The sequence below is a fragment of the Macaca fascicularis genome, chromosome 6 (genome assembly GCF_037993035.2).
Source record: "Macaca fascicularis isolate 582-1 chromosome 6, T2T-MFA8v1.1".
NCBI lineage: Eukaryota > Metazoa > Chordata > Mammalia > Primates > Cercopithecidae > Macaca > Macaca fascicularis.
In genome coordinates this window covers 188,507,400-188,526,937 of record NC_088380.1, presented here as the reverse complement: position 1 = coordinate 188,526,937, position 19,538 = coordinate 188,507,400, and the positions used below count along the sequence as shown (strand labels likewise).

Sequence of the window (19,538 nt, the reverse complement as noted above, 5' to 3'; positions counted from 1 at the left end):
AAGGGTGTGATTCTCAGACCCTTTAGATATAAATTGGAGCAAAAGAAAACAAGGTCTTATTCCTCAACATAAATCTCTCAGTGCTTTAAGCAGTGAAAGAAAGATTTTTCATTTAATTTTACAGATTTGATACTAATGAAAAGGATAGTTTTAAAATATATTTTTCTATAAATATAAAATATAAATATATAAGTATTTATATATTTACATTTAATATAAATATATTTTTATTTTTATTTATATAAATATAAAATATAAAAATATAAATATAAAAAGGACAGGTTTTTTATTCTCTTATGTCTTGAACCCTGGCCAGTGATCTGAAACCAAGCAGTACACGTCTCCAGATCACTAGTACCAAATAAATCTGGGGGCATAACAGGTTTATTGAGAAATAATTAACACGCCATGCAATTCATTCATTTAAAATATACAATTCATTGACTTTTACTATTTTCAGAGTTACACAATCATCATTACAATCAAGTTTAGAACATTTTCATCACCCTATAAAGAAACCTCACATCATTTAGCCATCTTTGCTGGTTTCCCCTTCCTCCCTCAGCCCTAGGGAACCACCCACCTTCTTTGTATAGATTTTCCTATGAGCCCCTGAAATAAAAAGCAAGTGGTCTACTGTGACTGGCTTATTTCACTCAGCATAATTTTTCATGCTGCATCTGTGTTGTAGCAGGTATTAAAGCAGGGTTTTTGCTCCTTAGTTCAGCTAAGTCCGGGTTCTTGTCTCCCGATCAGAAAAAAATTAGGCACGTGAACACATTGAAGGATGAGGAGGACAAAATTTATTAAGTGAAAGGAAAGCTCTCAGCAAAAAGAGAGGTCCTGCAAACAGGTTTCCACCTCACAACTGAATACCAGGACCACCCACCACACATGAGCTAAAGAGGCCAGGTTCCTCTTCTGCATAAGGTGTGAATTCCTGGTGGCTCCACCCCATTCCCCCAGTGCATGTGGGCCTCCATTCCACTGCTGGCATGTCCAGGCAAGACCCTGTGCAGGTTCCCTTAACTGCACAAAACATCTGGTGTAGACACTTGTGGGGCTGGTTGGAGATTCTCCAGGGACCCTTCCCAATCCGCCTAGGTATTTTGCTGTCTCCTGATTCTATCAGTATCAGTACTTAATTTCTTCTTATTGCTGAGTAATACTCCATTGTATGGATACATCAAACATTTTATTTATCCATTCATCAGATGAATGGACTTTTGGGTTCTTTCCCACCCAAAGGTTATGGACCTTCGGGTTCTTTCCACTCTTTGACTCTTATTAATAATGCCACTGTAAATGTTTATGTATGAATTTCTGTGTTTGCATTTGTTTTTATTTTCTGGAGTATATACTTATGACTGGAATTTCTGGGTCATATGGTAACTTCATGCTTAACCTTTTGAGGAGTTGCCAGTTTGTTTTCCAAAGTGACTGCACCACTTTACATCCCCAGCAGCATTGGGTAAGAGTTTTAATGTCTTTACATTTTTCCTAACACTTGCTTTCTCTTTTTTATTGAACAAATATTTCATCCTGTGTCGTGAAGTGATACCACAAGGTGGTTTTGATTTACATTTTCCTAATGACTAATTGTATTAAGCATCTATTAATGTGCTTATTATTCATCTTTATGTCTTCTTTGTAGAAATAGGTATTCAAAATCTTTGCCCATTTTAAAAATTTTATCTTGTTATTTATGAATTGCAAGGGTTCTTCATATATCCTATATATGTAAGTCCCTTATCAGATATATGCTTTTCAAATATTTTTTCTGTTCAGTGGCTTGCCTTTTCACTTCTTGATACTGTCTTCTCAGGCACAGGAGTTTTCAATTTTGAAGTCCATTGAATCCATTTTTTTTTGGAGTCATATGCAGTCACAAAGATTTATGCTAATGTTTTCTTCTCAGAGTTTTATAGTTTTAGCTGTTACAGTTAATCGTTTTATTTCGAGTTTATTTTTAAATATGATATTTGGTGAGAGTCCAACTTTATTTTTTGCATATGGATACCCAGTTGTCCCAGCACCATTTGTTGAAAGGACTATTCTTTTCCCATTTTGTTCTTTTGTTAGCCTCGTATAAAATCAATTGATTGTAAATGTGCAGGTTTATTTTTAGATTATCAATTCTTAGTTTGTTTATGTCTATTCTTATACCAGGCCAAATCAAATTTAATGAGAGGTTTTTTCCAATCATGTTGCATATTACCAGTTGTTTAATGTCGTAATAAAAATTAAATGTAGTGGAATATCTTTAACTTCACCCTTTGTGTCTCAAAGGGGTTTGTGGCCAGCTTATACCTTACTTATTCTAAGACATGATGGGAAGTCTGGCTTATAAGACAGTTTATTTCTTTTATTTCTCCATTCAAACCTTTAATCTCTTATCCAGTGCCTCCCTCTATAGTTTTATTTTCAGTAAATTTTGGTCCCTGAATGTGCTGACATAGTCTACTATATAGTGCATTATGTTTTACTAACTCATTATAATTCATAGAATCTTTCATAGATGTTTACCATTCAGGAAGTCTGAGCTCCCAGCTTTCCTCAGTGGAAACCAAGTGAAGTCATCATCTTTCAGCTCGCAGATCCTCTTTCCATCTGGTAGCTGGTTTTCTTGTGTAGCACTGTGGCTAATTATATTATTGGTGTAGATCTTGCATTCTCAGAAACCACAGTTCCCTGTGTTGACCTTTTTTCACTGAAACAGAGATGCACAGCTCTGCCTTCCAGCTCAGTAGAAGATTCTTGGAATAAACAGTTTAGTGCGTTCCAAGAAAATCATCACCCACGTGTTTGATGTTGATGCTTGCCACTGGCTGGAACCTTGGTTGGGGCAGGCAGCATGAACACTGACACTGACACTCCTAAAGTTTTAGGAGTGCAGCACTTAAAAATCAGGTAATGTTCAGGCAATTTATCAGAGACAAATAGTGGATTAGTATTTTGAATTTCAAAATTTCAGAGCCAAGTTATGTGTTATAGAGAGCATTGTGGTATAACATAGAGATGGGATGGTCTTAACTTCTCCATACAAACAAGCTTGAAGTAAGGTAAAGAAGAAATTGCATATGATTTCTTAACCCTCAAAGCACACTATGTTTATCTTACTTCTGTGAAGATTAAAAATAATTCCATAATGTTCTCCTTATTTCCTCACCGAGAAAAGGAAAATGAAAGTTGAATACTAGATTGCTTAATAAATACTCAAAGCTTCTTCTTTTAGAATTTTCATTAATTGAAATCACGTAAATGATTTTGGTTATGTAACCAAGTATTTCTAGTTGTTTTTCAAATCATATATCTTCTTGCTTTCCAGTCTTATTTCCTAACTTGAGGGGAAATTGTAAGGAGACACCTTGTTATCAGAGTTCATAACTGAAGGGATTTTTAGGAAAAGTTCCTCCAAAATTTACTGAAAATAAAACTATAGAGGGAGGCACTAGATAAGAGACTAAAGGTTTGAATGGAGAAAAAAAGAAATAAACTGTGTCTTATAAGCCTGAGTTCCCATCATATCTTAGAATAAGTAAGGTATAAGCTGGCCACAGACCCCTTTGAGACACAAAGGGTGAAGTTAAAGATATTCCACTACATTTAATTTTTATTATGACATTTAAAAACTGGTAATTGTTTTTTTAAACAAGTTTTTTTTAAACTTATTTTTCTAACCATTACCCAGAGTTTGTGGCTTAAAAGAAAAATATTTATGTTGTTCATAAACCTGTGGTTTGGAAAAAGTTCTGCCAGGACAGCTTGTCTGCTCCTCTCAGCTTCCCTAGGAACAGCTGATCAGTTGGGGAAATGGATCGTCTGAAGCTTTGCTCACCCACGTGTTTGCTGTTGATGCTGGCCATTGCCTGGAACCTTGGTTGGGGCAGGCAGCATGAACACTGACACTGGCACTCTTGGACTCTCTTTGAGGCCTGAGCTCTCTCACAATCTGGGGGCTGGGTTCAAAGGGAAAGCAACCTGAGATAGAAGCAGCTACATGGTATCCCTTTTACTGAATTCTGTTCATTAGAAGGAAGCCAGTAAGGTTGACCCATATTCTATTTTTTTAATGGGATGAATATAGCTTCTCTTTTGTTTTAATTAACATGTATATACATAATTATGGGCTATAGAGTGATATTTTGATTCATGTATATAGCGTGTAATGATCAAGCTAACTAGCATATTTACTACTTTAACCATTTTTCATTTCTTTGCATTGTGAACATTCAAAATCTTCTAGCTTGTTAAAAATATACAATAAATCATAGTTAACCATATTCACCCTACAATGCCACAGAACACCAGAACCTATTCCTCTCATCTAACTGTAATTCTGTAACCATTAACCAGCCTCCCCTTTCCTACTTCTATGAGCTTTTTTCTTCTTGTTAAGAGACAAGGTCTTGCTAGTGTAGTCTGGGCTCCAGGAACTGTAGTCACCCAGACTAGAGACAGTGGCTTGATCATAGCTCACTGCAGCCTCAAACTCTTGAGCTTATGTGATCCTCCCACCTCCACCTCAGCAGCTAGGATTATGGGCATGCACCATTGCAACTGTCTGATTTTTTACTTTGTAGAGATGTCTCCCTATGTTGCTCAGGCTGCTCTAGAACTTTTGGCCTCAAGTGATTCTCCTGCCTTGGTCTTTCAAAGTGCTAGAAAATTACAGGCATCAGCCATGTTGCCCAGACCTCAATTTTTCTTTAGCTTCCACACATGAGTGAGAATATGCAGTATTTATTTTTCTGTGTCTGCACTTAACATAACATCCTCCAGACTGATCCACATGGCCACGGATAACAAGATTTCATTCCTTTATATGGTGAATAGTATTCCATTGTGTATGTGTACCACAATTTTTTGTTCATTAATTTGTTGATGGATATGTAGGTTGATTCCATACATTAGCTGTTGTGAATAGTGCTACAATAAACATACGAGTACAGATATTGTTTTGATCTATTGTTTTCTTTTCTGTTGCCTGAATGCCCAGTAGTGGGGTTGCTGGATCCCTCGGCAGTTCCATTAGTTTTTTGAGAAAACCTCATGTTGTTTTCTATACTGGCTGCATTAATTTACCTTCTCACCAATAGCATATAAGAGTTTAGTGTTCTCTGAAACTTCCCAGCATTTGTTATTTTTTGTCTTTCCAATGATAGCCATTTATTCAAACTGGAGCAAGATTATATCACGTTGTAGGTTATTATAATTATAATTGCTTACAACAGGCATGCTCTCACACATCTTCGGTGTTAACACACTGTTTAGTGGGTAATTTGGTTTACTCTCAGGGCAACTTTTTTAAAAATGCAAGTCATTAAGAGTTATTTAAGGAAAAGTGAAATACTAAGCATTTGTCTTTGCTATCTTTACAGATCAAATATGAAAATAGCAGTGATCAGCACCAAACTCCTTATGGAGAAAGAGCAGGTGAAATCTTTTCTCAGCACTCTCCCTATGAGGCCAGACCCAGAGTCATCTTGTGTTGAAAATCTTAATAGTATAGGACTCAACAGAAAATGCATTCCTCAAACACCCATAAGAATTCCTACCTCAAACCCACAGACTTCAAATACCTGCAAGAACTATTTAACTGAGGTTAGTCATATTATAGTTTCTCTTTTGCGTTTCATTTCTCTAATATAATTCTTGTTTTTAATTTGGTGAAATACTGAGTTATTCTGTTGACTTATGCATGTTAAGTAAAGATCATAATTAGCTGTGTTAACACAGAAAGGAAATGGGAACTTTACATTTTTTAATTCCCTGGAGCTCTCATTTTCAACAGATACCCATTTGCTAACTTTATTCAGTAAATGTGACTAAACTAACACATTAAAATTTCTTTAAAAGCTGCATTTAAGTTTTAGAAATTTCATGTTATCACCTAATAACTGAAGGTATACTTTGAGATGCTTTTGTCTACTCTCTAATTCATTGTAATTTGGCTTTGGTTCATACCACTTCTTTTTTTTTTTTTTTTTTTTTGGAGATGGAGTCTTGCTCTGTTGCCCAGGCTGGAGTGCAGTGGCCGGATCTCAGCTCACTGTAAGCTCCGCCTCCCGGCTTCACGCCATTCTCCTGCCTCAGCCTCCCCAGTAGCTGGGACTACAGGCACCCGCCACCTCGCCCAGCTAGTTTTTTGTATTTTTTAGTAGAGACGGGGTTTCACCGTGTTAGCCAGGATGGTCTTGATCTCCTGACCTTGTGATCCGCCCGTCTCGGCCTCCCAAAGTGCTGGGATTACAGGCTTGAGCCACCACGCCCGGCCCATACCACTTCTTTTGTTCTGTTTTGTTTTGTTTTTGTTTTTGAGACAGAGTCTTACTCTGTCGCCCAGCCTGGAGTGCAGTGGTGTGATCTTGGCTCACTGCAACCTCCGCCTCCCAGGTTCAAGCGATTCTTCTGACTCAGCCTCCCAAGTAGCTGAGGCTAGAGGCGCCCATCACCATGCCCAGCTAATTTTTGTATTTTTAGTAGAGACGGGGTTTCACCATACTGGCCAGGCTGGTCTCAAACTCCTGACCTTGTGATCCTCCCACCTCAGCCTCCCAAAGTGCTGACATTACAGGCATGAGCCACTGCTCCCAGTCCATACCACTTTTAAAGTTTCTTTGCACCAGCCGGACGCAGTGGCTCACACCTGTAATCCCAGCACTTTGGGAGGCCAAGGCAGATGGATCACGAGGTCAGTTGTTAAAGACCAGCCTAGCCAAGATGGTGAAACCTTGCCTCTACTAAAAATATAAATAATAATAATAATAATAATAAAATTGGCCTGGTATGGTGGCAGGAGCCTGTAATCCCAGTTACTAGGGAGGCTGAGACAGAGAACTGCTTGAACCCAGGAGGCAGAGGCTGCAGTGAGCCGAGATTGTGCCACTGCACTCCAGCCTGGGTGACAGGGTGAGACTCCATCTCAAAAATAAAAAATAAAAAAGTTTCTTTGCACCATCTCAACTCTTCCTACCCATAATCACAAATGAATGACTGGCATCCAAACACTTAACCATATATGAATGTTTATTATTTAATAGAATCCAAAATAAGTGCATTTTATGAATTAAAACACTAAAATATTCATTTCCATTTATATGTTAAAAGCTTTGTACTTGGCCAGACGCAGTGGCTCACGCCTGTAATCCCAGCATTTTTGGAGGCCGGGGTGGGCGGATCACTTGAGGTCAGGAGTTTGAGACCAGCCTGGCCAACATGATGAAAACCTGTCTCTATTAAAAATACAAAAATTAGCAAGGCTTGGTGGCAGGCATGTGTAATTCCAGCTACTGGGGAGGCTGAGGCAGGAGAATCACTACAACCTGGGAGGCAGAGGTTGCAGTGAGCCAAGATCATACCACTGCACTATAGCCTTGGGGACAGAGGGAGACTCCATCTCAGAAAAAGAAAAAAGCATTTTGCTTTTCTTACATAAGAGTACATCCTCTGACTATAAAAATCCTGGAATAAAACCTGTGAAATACTCTTCTGGACATCACATTTGTCAATCAATTTATAGCTAAGTCCTCAAAAGCAATTGCAAGAATAACAAAAATTGACAAGTGTGATCTAAATAAGCTAAAGAGCTTCTGCACAGCATGAGAAACTATCAAGGGATTAAACAGACAGCCTAAAGAATGGAAGAAAATATTCACAAATTATGCATACAGCAAAGTCCTATTATCCAAAATCTATAAGGGACCTAAATAAATCAACAAGCAAAAAAAAAAATAACACCATTAAAAATGGGCAAAGGACATGAACAAACACTTCTCAAAAGAACACACATAAGTGGCCAACAAACATTAACAAATGCTTACTATTGCTAATCATCAGAGAAATACCAAACAAAACATCAATGAGATACCATCTCAAACCAGTCAGAACGACTTTTGTTAAAAAGTCAAAAAAAAAAAAATGTTGGGGAGGCTGTGGAGAAATGGAAACACCATTGGTGAAAATGTAAATTAGTTCAGCTACTATGGAGAGCAGTTTGGAAATTAAGTACTAAGAATTGGATGCAGCAACCCCATTACTATACTAGGGGTATACCTAAAGGAAAATAAATCATTGTAACAAAAAGACGCATGCACATGTATGTTCATTGCAGCACTATTCAAAATAGTAAAGACATGGAGTCAATCTAAGTGCATCCAAGGTAGATTGAAAACCCAAGGTAGACTGGAAAATTTTACATATACCATGGAATACTATGCAGCAATAAAAAGAACAAAATCATGTCCTTTACAGGAACATGGATACAGCTGGAATCCACTATCATAAGCAAACTAATGTGGAAACAGAAACCAAATATCTCATGTTTTCACTCATATGTGGGAGCTACACATTGGGTGCACACTGTCATGAAGATGGGAACAATAGACACTGGGAAATAAGAACAGGGAGGGACAGAGTGGGCCAGGGTTGAAAAACTACTTATTGGCCGGGCGCGGTGGCTCAAGCCTGTAATCCCAGCACTTTGGGAGGCCGAGACGGGCGGATCACGAGGTCAGGAGATCGAGACCATCCTGGCTAACACGGTGAAACCCCGTCTCTACCAAAAAAATACAAAAAATTAGCTGGGCGAGGTGGTGGGCACCTGTAGTCCCAGCTACTCAGGAGGCTGAGGCAGGAGAATGGCCTAAACCCGGGAGGCGGAGCTTGTGATGAGCTGAGATCTGGCCACTGCACTCCAGCCTGGGCGACAGAGCAAGACTCTGTCTCAAAAAAAAAAAAAAAAAAAAAATACTTATTGGGTCCTATGCTCACTACCTGTGTGATGGGTTCAATCATACTCCAAACCTCAGCATCCCTCAATATACCTTTGGAAGAAACGTGTGCAGCTACTACCTTAATTTAGAATACAAATTAGAAAAAAAAATTTACTATAAAAAAAAGTTTACTGTAAGTAAAGAATAGAAATTTCTTTTCAAGAAAAAATTTATTGAAGTAAAAAATGGATTGAACTTTTTTATTATACTTTAAGTTCTAGGGTACAGGTGCACAACGTTCAGGTTTGTTACATATGTATACATGTGCCATGTTGGTGTGCTTAACTCGTCACTTACATTAGGTATACCTCCTAATGCTATCTCTCCTCCCTGTCCCCTCCCCACAATAGGCCCTGGTGTGTGATGTTCCCCTTCCTGTGTCCAAGTGATCTCATTGTTCAATTCCCACCTATGAGTGAGAACATGCGGTGTTTGGTTTTCTGTTCTTGCGATAGTTTGCTAAGAATGATGGTTTCCAGCTGCATCCATGTCCTTACAAAGGACACGAACTCATCCTTTTTTATGGCTGCATAATATTCCATGGTGTATATGTGCCACATTTTCTTAATCCAGTCTGTCACTGATGGGCATTTGGGTTGATTCACTTTGCTATTGTGAATAGTGCTGCAATAAACATACATGTGCATGTGTCTTTATAGCAGCATGATTTATACTCCTTTAGGTATATACCCAGTAACGGGATGGCTGGGTCAAATGGTATTTACAGTTCTGGATCCTTGAGGAATCGCCACACGGTTTTCCACAATGGTTGAACTAGTTTACAGTCCCACCAACAATGTAAAAGTGTTCCTATTTCTCCACATCCTCTCCAGCACCTGTTGTTTCCTCATTTTTTAATGATTGCCATTCTAACGGGTGTGAGATGGTATCTCATTGTGGTTTTGATTTTCATTTCTCTGATGGCGAGTGATGATGAGCATTTTTTCATGTGTCTGTTTTTGGCTGTATGAATGTCTTCTTTTGAGAAGTGTCTGTTCACATCCTTTGCCCACTTTTTGATGGGGTTTTTTTTTCTTGTAAATTTGTTTGAGTTCTTTGTAGGTTCTGGATATTAGCCCTTTGTCAGATGAGTAGAATGCAAAATTTTTCTCCCATTCTGTAGGTTGCCTGTTCACTCTGATGGTAGTTTCTTTTGCTGTGCAGAAGCTCTTTAGTTTAATTAGATCCCACTTGTCAATTTTAGCTTTTGTTGCCATTGCTTTTGGTGTTTTAGACATGAAGTCCTTGCCCATGCCTATGTCCTGAATGGTATTACCTAGGTTTTCTTCTAGGGTTTTCATGGTTTTAGGTCTAACATTTCAGTCTCTAATCCATCTTGGATTAATTTTCGTATAAAGAGTAAGGAAAGGATCCAGTTTCAGCTTTCTACTTATGGCTAGCCAATTTTCCCAGCACCATTTATTAAATAGGGAATCCTTTCCCCATTTCTTGTTTTTCTCAGGTTTGTCAAAGATCAGATGGCTGTAGATGTGTGGTATTATTTCTGAGGGCTCTGTTCTGTTCCATTGGTCTATATCTCTGTTTTGGTACCAGTACCATGCTGTTTTGGTTACTGTAGCCTTGTAGTATAGTTTGAAGTCCGATAGCGTGATGCCTCCAGCTTTGTTCTTTTGGCTTAGGATTGTCTTGGCAATGCGGGGTCTTTTTGGTTCCATATGAACTTTAAAGTAGTTTTTTTCCAGTTCTGTGAAGAAAGTCATTGGTAGCTTAATGGGGATGGCATTGAATCTATAAATTACTTTGTGCAGTATGGCCATTTTCACAATATTGATTCTTGCTATCCATAAGCATGGTATGTTCTTCCATTTGTTTGTATCCTCTTTTATTTCACCGAGCAGTGGTTTGTAGTTCTCCTTGAAGAGGTCCTTCACATCCCTTGTAAGTTGGATTCCTAGGTATTTTATTCTCTTTGAAGCTATCATGAATGGGAGTTCTTTCATGATTTGGCTCTCTGTTACTGGTATATAAGAATGCTTGTGATTTTTGCACATTGATTTTGTATCCTGAGACTTTGCTGAAGTTGCTTATCAGCTTAAGGAGATTTTGGGCTGAGACAATGGGGTTTTCTAAATATGCAATCATGCCATCTGCAAACAGGGACAATTTGACTTCTTTTCCTAACTGAATACCCTTTATTTCTTTCTCTTGCCTGATTGCCCTAGCCAGAACTTCCAACACTATGTTGAATAGGAGTAGTGAGAGGGGGCATCCCTTGTCTTGTGCCAGTTTTCAAAGGGAATGCTTCCAGTTTTTGCCCATTCAGTGTGATATTGGCTGTGGGTTTGTCATAAATAGCTCTTATTATTTTGAGATACGTTCCATCAATACCGAATTCATTGAGAGTTTTTAGCATGAAGGGCTGTTGAATTTTGTCAAAGGCCTTTTCTGCATCTATTGAGATAATCATGTGGTTTTTGTCTTTGGTTCTGTTTATATGCTGGATTACGTTTATTGATTTGCATATGTTGAACCAGCCTTGCATCCCAGGGATGAAGCCCACTTGATCATGGTGGGTAAGCTTTTTGATGTGCTGCTGGATTCGGTTTGCCAGTATTTAATTGAGGATTTTTGCATCGATGTTCTTCAGGGATATTGGTCTAAAATTCTTTTTTGTTGTGTCTCTGCCAGGCTTTGGTATCAGGATGATGTTGGCCTCGTAAAATGAGTTAGGGAGGATTCCCTCTTTTTCTATTGATTGGAATAGTTTCAGAAGGAATGGTACCAGCTCCTCCTCGTACCTCCGGTAGAATTCAGCTGTGAATCCTTCTGGTCCTGGACTTTTTTTGGTTGGTAGGCTATTAATTAATGCCTCAATTTCAGAGCCTACTATTGGTCTATTTAGGGATTCAACTTATTCCTGGTTTAGTCTTAGGAGAGTGTAAGTGTCCAGGAAATTATCCATTTCTTCTAGGTTTTCTAGTTTATTTGCGTAGAGGTGTTTATAGTATTCTCTGATGGTAGTTTGTATTTCTGTGGGGTCGGTGGTGTATCCCCTTTATCATTTTTTATTGCATCTATTTGATTCTTCTCTCTTTATTAGTCTTGCTAGCGGTCTATCAATTTTGTTGATCTTTTCAAAAAAACCAGCTCCTGGATTCATTGATTTTTTGAAGGGTTTTTTGTGTCTCTATCTCCTTCAGTTCTGCTCTGATCTTAGTTATTTGTTGCCTTCTGCTAGCTTTTGAGTGTGTTTGCTCTTGCTTCTCTAGTTCTTTTAATTGTGATGTTAGGGTGTCAATTTTAGATCTAGCTTTCTCTTGTGGGCATTTAGTGCTATAAATTTCCCTCTACACACTGCTTTAAATGTGTCCCAGAGATTCTGGTATGTTGTATCTTTGTTCTCGTTGGTTTCAAAGAACATCTTTATTTCTGCTTTCATTTTGTTATGTACCCAGTAGTCATTCAGAAGCAGGTTGTTCAGTTTCCATGTAGTTGAGTGGTTTTGATTGATTTTCTTAGTCCTGAATTCTAGTTTGATTGCACTGTGATCTGAGAGACAGTTTGTTATAATTTCTGTTCTTTTACATTTGCGGAGGAGTGCTTTACTTCCAACTATGTGGTCAATTTTCGAATAAGTGCAGTGTGGTGCTGAGAAGAATGTATATTCTGTTGATTTGGGGTGGAGAGTTCTGTAGATGTCTATTAGGTCTGCTTGGTGCAGAGCTGAGTTCAATTCCTGGATATCCTTGTTAACTTTCTGTCTCGTTGATCTGTCTAATGTTGACAGTGGGGTGTTGAAGTCTCCCATTATTATTGTATGGGAGTCTAAGTCTCTTTGTAAGCCTCTAAGGACTTGCTTTATGAATCTGGGTGCTCCTGTTTTGGGTGCACATATATTTAGGATAGTTAGCTCTTCCTGTTGAATTGATCCCTTTACCATTAGGTAATGGCCTTCTTTGTCTCTTTTTATCTTTGATGGTTTAATGTCTGTTTTATTAGAGACTAGGATTGCAATCCCTGCTTTTTTTTGTTTTCCATTTGCGTGGTAGATCTTCCTCCATCCCTTTATTTTGAGCCTACGTGTCTCTCTGCATGTGAGATGGGTCTCCTGAATACAGTAAACTGATGGGTCTTGACTCTTTATCCAATTTGCCAGTCTGTGTCTTTTAATTGGACCATTTAGTCCATTTACATTTAAGGTTAATATTGTTATGCGTGAACTTGATCCTGTCATTGTGATATTAGCTGGTTATTTTGCTCGTTAGTTGATGCAGTTTCTTCCTAGCATCGATGGTCTTTACGTATTGGCATGTTTTTTCAATGGCTGGTACCTGTTGTTCCTTTCCATGTTTAGTGCTTCCTTCAAGATCTGTTGTAGGGCAGGCCTGGTGGTGACAAAATCTCTAAGCATTTGCTTGTCTGTAAAGAATTTTATTTCTCCTTCACTGATGAAACTTAGTTTGGCTGGCTATGAAATTCTGGGTTGAAAATTCTTTTAAGAATGTTGAATATTGGCCCCCACTCTCTTCTGGCTTGTAGAGTTTCTGCTGAGCGATCTGCTGTTAGTCTGATGGGCTTCCCTTTGTGGGTAACCCAACCTTTCTCTCTGGCTGCCCTTAATATTTTTTCCTTCATTTCAACTTTGGTGAATCTGACAATTATGTGTCTTGAAGTTGCTCTTCTTGAGGAGTATCTTTGTGGCGTTCTTTGTATTTCCTGAATTTGAATGTTGGCCTGCCTTACTAGGTTGGGGAAGTTCTCCTGGATGATATCCTGAAGAGTGTTTTCCAACTTGGTTCCATTTTCCCCCTCACTTTAAGGTACACCAATCAGATGTAGATTTGGTCTTTTCACATAATACCATATTTCTTGGAGGCTTTGTTCATTTCTTTTTACTCTTTTTTCTCTACACTTCTCTTCTTGCTTCATTTCATTCATTTGATCTTAAATCACTGAAACTCTTTCTTCCAGTTGATCGAGTCAGTTACTGAAGCTTGTGCATTTGTCACGTAGTTCTCGTGTTATGGTTTTCCTCTCTATCAGTGCTTTTAAGGTCTTCTCTGTGTTGATTATTCTAGTTATCCATTCATCCATTCTTTTTTCAAGGTTTTTAGTTTCTTTGCACTGGTTATGTAGTTCCTCCTTTAGCTCTGAGAAGTTTGATCGACTGAAGCCTTCTTTCAACTCGTCAAAGTCATTCTCCATCCAGCTTTGATCCGTTGCTGGCGATGAGCTGCGTTCCTTTGAAGGGGGAGATGCGCTCTGATTTTTTGAATTTCCAGCTTTTCTGCACTGCTTTTTCCCCATCTTTGTGGTTTTATCTGCCTTTGGTCTTTGATGATGGTGACGTACTAATGGGGTTTTGGTGTGGGTGTCCTTTCTGTTAGTTAGTTTTCCTTCTAACAGTCAGACCCTCAGCTGCAGGTCTGTTGGAGTTTGCTTGAGGTCCACTCCAGACCCTGTTTGCCTGGGTATCAGTAGCAGAGGCTGCAGAAGATAGAATATTGCTGAACAGCAAGTGTTGCTGTCTGATTCTTGCTCTGGAAGCTTCGTCTCAGGGGTGTACCCAGCCGTGTGAGGTGTGAGGTGTCCGTCTGCACCTAGTGGGGGATGTCTCCCAGTTAGGCTACTCAGGGGTCAGGGACCCACTTGAGCGGGCAGTCTGTCCATTCTCAGATCTCAACCGCCATGCTGGGAGAACCACTACTCTCTTCAAAGCTGTCAGACAGGGACTTTTACATCTGCAGAGGTTTCTGCTGCTTTTTGTTTAGCTATGCCCTGTCCCCAGAGGTGGAGTCTACAGAGGCAGGCAGGCCTCCTTGAGCTGTGGTGGGCTTCACCCAATTCGAGCTTCCTGGAGGCTTTGTTTACCTACTTAAGCCTCAGCAATGGCAGGCGCCCCTCCCCAGCCTCACTGCCACCTGGCAGTTGGATCTAAGACTGCTGTGCTAGCAATGAGGGAGGCTTCATGGGCGTGGAACCCTCTGGGCCAGGTGTGGGATATAATCTCCTGGTGTGCCATTTGCTAACACCTTTGGTAAAGTGCAGTATTAGGGTGGGATTTTCCAGGTGTTGTGTGTCTCAATTTCCCTTGGCTAGGAAAAGGAATTCCCTTCCCCCTTGCACATCCCAGGTGAGGCGATGCCTCGCCCTGCTTCAGCTCTCGCTGGTCAGGCTGCACCTGTGGACCAGCATCGACTGTCCGATACGCCCCAGTGAGTTGAACCCGGTACCTCAGTTGAAAATGCAGAAATCACCCATCTTCTGTGTTGCTCACGCTGGGAGTTTGAGGCTGGAGCTGTTCCTATTTCGCCATCTTGGGTGCCCCCTCAGGACTGAACTTTTATAAAGGGTAGAGTTTTGCTAAGAATTTCAAAGCAATGCATTCATTGCAAAATTGCAAAATATGACTTTAATTGTTTAACCTTTTTTTTTTTTTTTGAGACAGAGTTTTACTCTCATCAGGCTGGAGTGCAGTGGTGCGATCTTGGTTCACTGCAACCTCTGCCTCCCAGGTTCAAGTGATTCTCCTGCCTCAGCCTCCTGAGTAGCTGGGACTACAGGCGTGCACCACCACAGCAGCTAATTTTTGTATTTTTAGTAGAATCAGAGTTTCACCATGTTGGCCAGGATGGTCTCAATCTCTTGACCTTGTGATCTGCCCACCTTGGCCTCCCAAAGTGCTGGGATTACAGGCATGAGTCACCACACCCAGCCATTGTTTAACGTTTGTACTAATAAAACACCACCTTTCTAAAATTATGTATATGCAATAGATCAATATTAACTATATTTTTATCAGATTAACCAGCATTACACAGGTATATCCTCTATTATCTAAACTTAAAATAAGTAGAAATTTAACTTTATTTATGTAATTATTTTTCTGTTTAAGCAAACTTCAAGTTATGTCTAATCACTAAAAATACTAACGGCCATATTTTGTAAGTGATATATTATTCTCATGATAATGTCTCTCATTTAACTTAAACATTATTATTATTTTTATTTATTTTAGATGGAGCCAGACTGCGCAGAACAAATAATTAGAAAAACAAAGAAAAGTACGTTGCCAAAATTTATTAAATTTAGGTTTATTTTAGAAATAAAGTGTATAGCAAATGCCATTCCTCTTCATTGCTAGGTTAGTAGATGCTATGTTAAGTATGTTTTTTCTTACAAACATCTAATGAAAGATGTGAAAAAAACTTTCACAGTGAAGAGTAAGCTTATGCACCATTAATTCATCATGTTCCATAGCTTAAAAAACTTCCAAGAAGTCTATGCATCTCTTTTTTACTGGTTCTACACTTTCTTCACTTTTACCATCCTCATGGAACTGTCAGCCAGCACAGTGAAGGAATTCTCAGAAAACAAAGGCATCATCAAGTTCTCAGGGTTTTGGTAGAGATTGAAAGCCAACAGATCTCAGGCTCATTTAGAAATCCTTAGCCAAGTAATAACCATTTATAAGCAGTCACTTGACAGGTGACATTTTAAATCTCCTGTCATTTACTGTCTCATTGGCTTACATTTGTTCTCAGGAAAAGTTCCAAATTTTTCACCATGGAATAAAAACACCCATGTCGGCCGGGCGCGGTGGCTCAAGCCTGTAATCCCAGCACTTTGGGAGGCCGAGACGGGCGGATCACGAGGTCAGGAGATCGAGACCATCCTGGCTAACACGGTGAAACCCCATCTCTATTAAAAAAAAATACAAAAAATTAGCCGGGCGAGGTGGCGGGCGCCTGTAGTCCCAGCTACTCCAGAGGCTGAGGCAGGAGAATGGTGTGAACCCGGGAGGCGGAGCTTGCAGTGAGCTGAGATCCGGCCACTGCACTCCAGCCTGGGCAACAGAGCCAGACTCTGTCTCAAAAAAAAAACAAAAAAAAAAACAAAAAAAAAACACCCATGTCAATGTGATTCTTGTCAAGTTACTCAGCCTTGTCTCTCACCACTTACCAACACTCTGCCCTTTGCTCTAGCCCCAAACTGGAAGGAGTGGAACACTGCAGGCTCTTCCTCACCTCAGGCTCTTTGCCTTCTGTTGCAGGAAATCAGGGACCCCAAAAGGAGGGACCGGCTGAAGCTGCGGCAGAAGAACATAAATTGTGAAGATTTCATGGACATTTATTAGTTCCCCAAATTAATACTTTTATAATTTCTTACACCTGTCTACTGCAATCTCTGAACATAAATTGTGAAAATTTCATGGACATTTATCACTGTCCCAGTCAATACTCTTGTGATTTCCTATGCCTGTCTTTAATCTCCTAATCCTGTCATCTTCATAAGCTGAGGATGTATGTCACCTCAGGACCCTGTGATGATTGTGTTAACTGCACAAATTGTAAAGCATGTTTAAACAATATGAAATCTGGGCATCTTGAAAAAAGAACAGGATAACAGCGATGTTCAGGGAACAAGGGAGATAACCATTAGGTCTGACTGCCTGAGAGCCGGGCAGAACAGAGCCATATTTGTCTTCTTACAAAAGTGAATAGGAGAAATATCACTGAATTCTTTTTCTCAGTGAGGCACAGCCCTGAGAAAGAGAATGCATTCCTAGGAGGAGGTCTCTACAATGGCCACTCTAGGAGTGTCTGTCTTTTACGGTTGTAGATAAGGGATGAAATAAGCCCCAGTCTCCTGTAGCGCCCCCAGGCCTGTTAGGATGAGGAAATTCCTGCCTAGTAAATTTTAGTCAGGCCAGTTGTCTGCTCTCAAACCCTGTCTCCTGGTAAGATGTTATCAATGACAATCATGCCCAGTAGGACATGAAACCATTGGCAATTTTAATTTCACCATGGTCCTGTGATCTCGCTCTGCCCCCATTTGCCTTGTGATATTTTATTGCCTTGTGACGCATGTGATCTCTGTGACCCACACCCTATTTGTACACTCCCTTCCCTTTGAAATCCATAATAAAAACTTGCTGGTTTTGTGGCTTGGGGGGTATCACAGAACCTGCCAACATGTGATGTCTCCCCTGGACACCCAGCTTTAAAATTTCTCTTTTGTACTCTTTCCCTTTATTTCTCAGACCAGCCAACACTTAAGGAAAATAGAAAAGAACCTACGTTGAAGTATCGGGGGCCGGTTCCCCTGATGAAGAGAAGCCAGAAAGTATTTCCTTACATCAGCCGGTAGACCAGAGGAGGAAGCCCAAGACCTCCTTGAGGAGGTTTTTCGCTCTACCCGGCCTGATTGGAATCCAAACTCCTTGGGTGAGAAGAGAGCTTTAGATGATTTTCACCGGTATCTCCTTGTGGGTATCAAGGGAGCTGCTTGAAAACCCATAAATTTGTCTGAGACAACTGAAGTTGTCCAGGGGCCTGATGAGTCACCTGGAGCATTTTTAGAATGCCTCCAAGAGGCCTATTGAACTTACACCCCTTTCGACCTGGCGGCTCCCGAGATTAGCTGTGCTGTTGATTTGGCATTTGTGGCTCAGGCAGCCCCTGATATTAAAAGAAAATTACAAAGTCTGGAAGGATTTGCTGGAATGAACATCAGCCAAATTTTAGAGATAGCCCAGAAAGTTTTTGACAATCGAGAGTTTGAAAAGCAAAAACAGGCAGCTCAGGCAGCTGAAAGGGCTGCTGAGAAAGCATCAAAAAGACAGGCAAAGATCTTAGTGGCTGTCATCCAAGGAGCCAAGAAGGAAGGGCCCCCATCACAGAGCACCAACCAGGGGACCCCAGGTCTCTGCCAGAAAGGCCAAAAAGGTGAGCGGGCTCCCCTACAAAGAAAACAATGTGCTTTTTGCAAGCAAATGGGACATTGGGAAAATGAATGCCCATTAAAGCCAGAGGAGAAACCAGGAAAGAAAAAGGTCCTCACCCTCCCCGCAGTGGAGGAACCTGATGACTGATGGGGCCGGGGCTCCCTCTCCTTTGGCCCCCGGGAGCCCATGGTGACCGCCACAGTGCGGGGCCAGCCTGTACGCTTCCTAATTGACACTGGGGCAGCACACTCACTACTGCAAACACCCTTGGGCAGTGCCTCTAATAAAAAGGTGGCTGTGCAAGGGGCTACTGGAGCTATTGAGGAATATCCTGTCACCCACTCACGAGAGGTGAGTTTGGGACAGAAAAGAGTAACCCACTCATTCCTCGTGGTCCCAGAATGCCCCTTCCCTCTCCCTCCTCGGATGAGACATGCTCCATAAGTTACAAGCGTCCATCTCCTTCTTGGCCCAACAAGCTCACCTCACGTTAGGCGACACAACGCCCCCCTACTGCTCAACTCCTGCTAACCACCCCTCTGTCAGAGGAATATCTTAGTTTCACCCTCACAGCCACCAGAGAATAAAACTAATCCTCTCCTACTGGATTTACAGACTCTCTTTCCTCGAGTCTAGGCCAAATCAACACCCCCGGGACTGGCTAAGCACCATCCACCAGTGGTAGTAGAACTCCTGGCCACCGCCTTGCCGGTCCAGGTAAAAAAATATCCTATGATTCAGTGGGCTAGAGAGGGAACCAATCCCCACATTCAGCGACTATTACAAGCTGGTATACTCACACCATGTCAGTCCGCCTGGAATACTCCACTTTTGCTGGTCCCGAAACCCAGAACAAATGATTACTGACCTGTACAGGACTTGCGGGAAGTTAACAAGCAGACAGTTACCATCCATCCAACTGTCCCTAACTCTTACAATTTACTCAGCCTCCTCCCACCAGAACATACAGTGTACACTGTCCTTGACTTAAAGGATGCTTTCTTTGGTATTCCTCTGGCCCCCAAAAGCCAAACTATCTTTGCTTTTGAATAGACAGATCCTGGCTCAGGAGACAC

General features: G+C 40.6%; 1 long non-coding RNA gene across 3 annotated transcripts; it reads left to right on the top strand.

The window, feature by feature from the left end:
• Positions 1-372: 372 nt before the first annotated feature.
• Positions 373-17,748, top strand: LOC135971502 (uncharacterized). Of its 3 annotated transcripts, XR_010587765.2 has the most exons (5): positions 373-1,104; positions 2,519-2,910; positions 5,382-5,604; positions 15,754-15,799; positions 16,789-17,748. It is a non-coding gene; the product is annotated as an uncharacterized lncRNA (long non-coding RNA). The 3 variants fall into 3 exon arrangements; XR_010587766.2 differs by lacking the exon at positions 2,519-2,910; XR_010587767.1 differs by lacking the exons at positions 373-1,104; positions 2,519-2,910 and adding an exon at positions 1,161-1,471.
• The last annotated feature ends 1,790 nt before the right edge of the window (positions 17,749-19,538 follow it).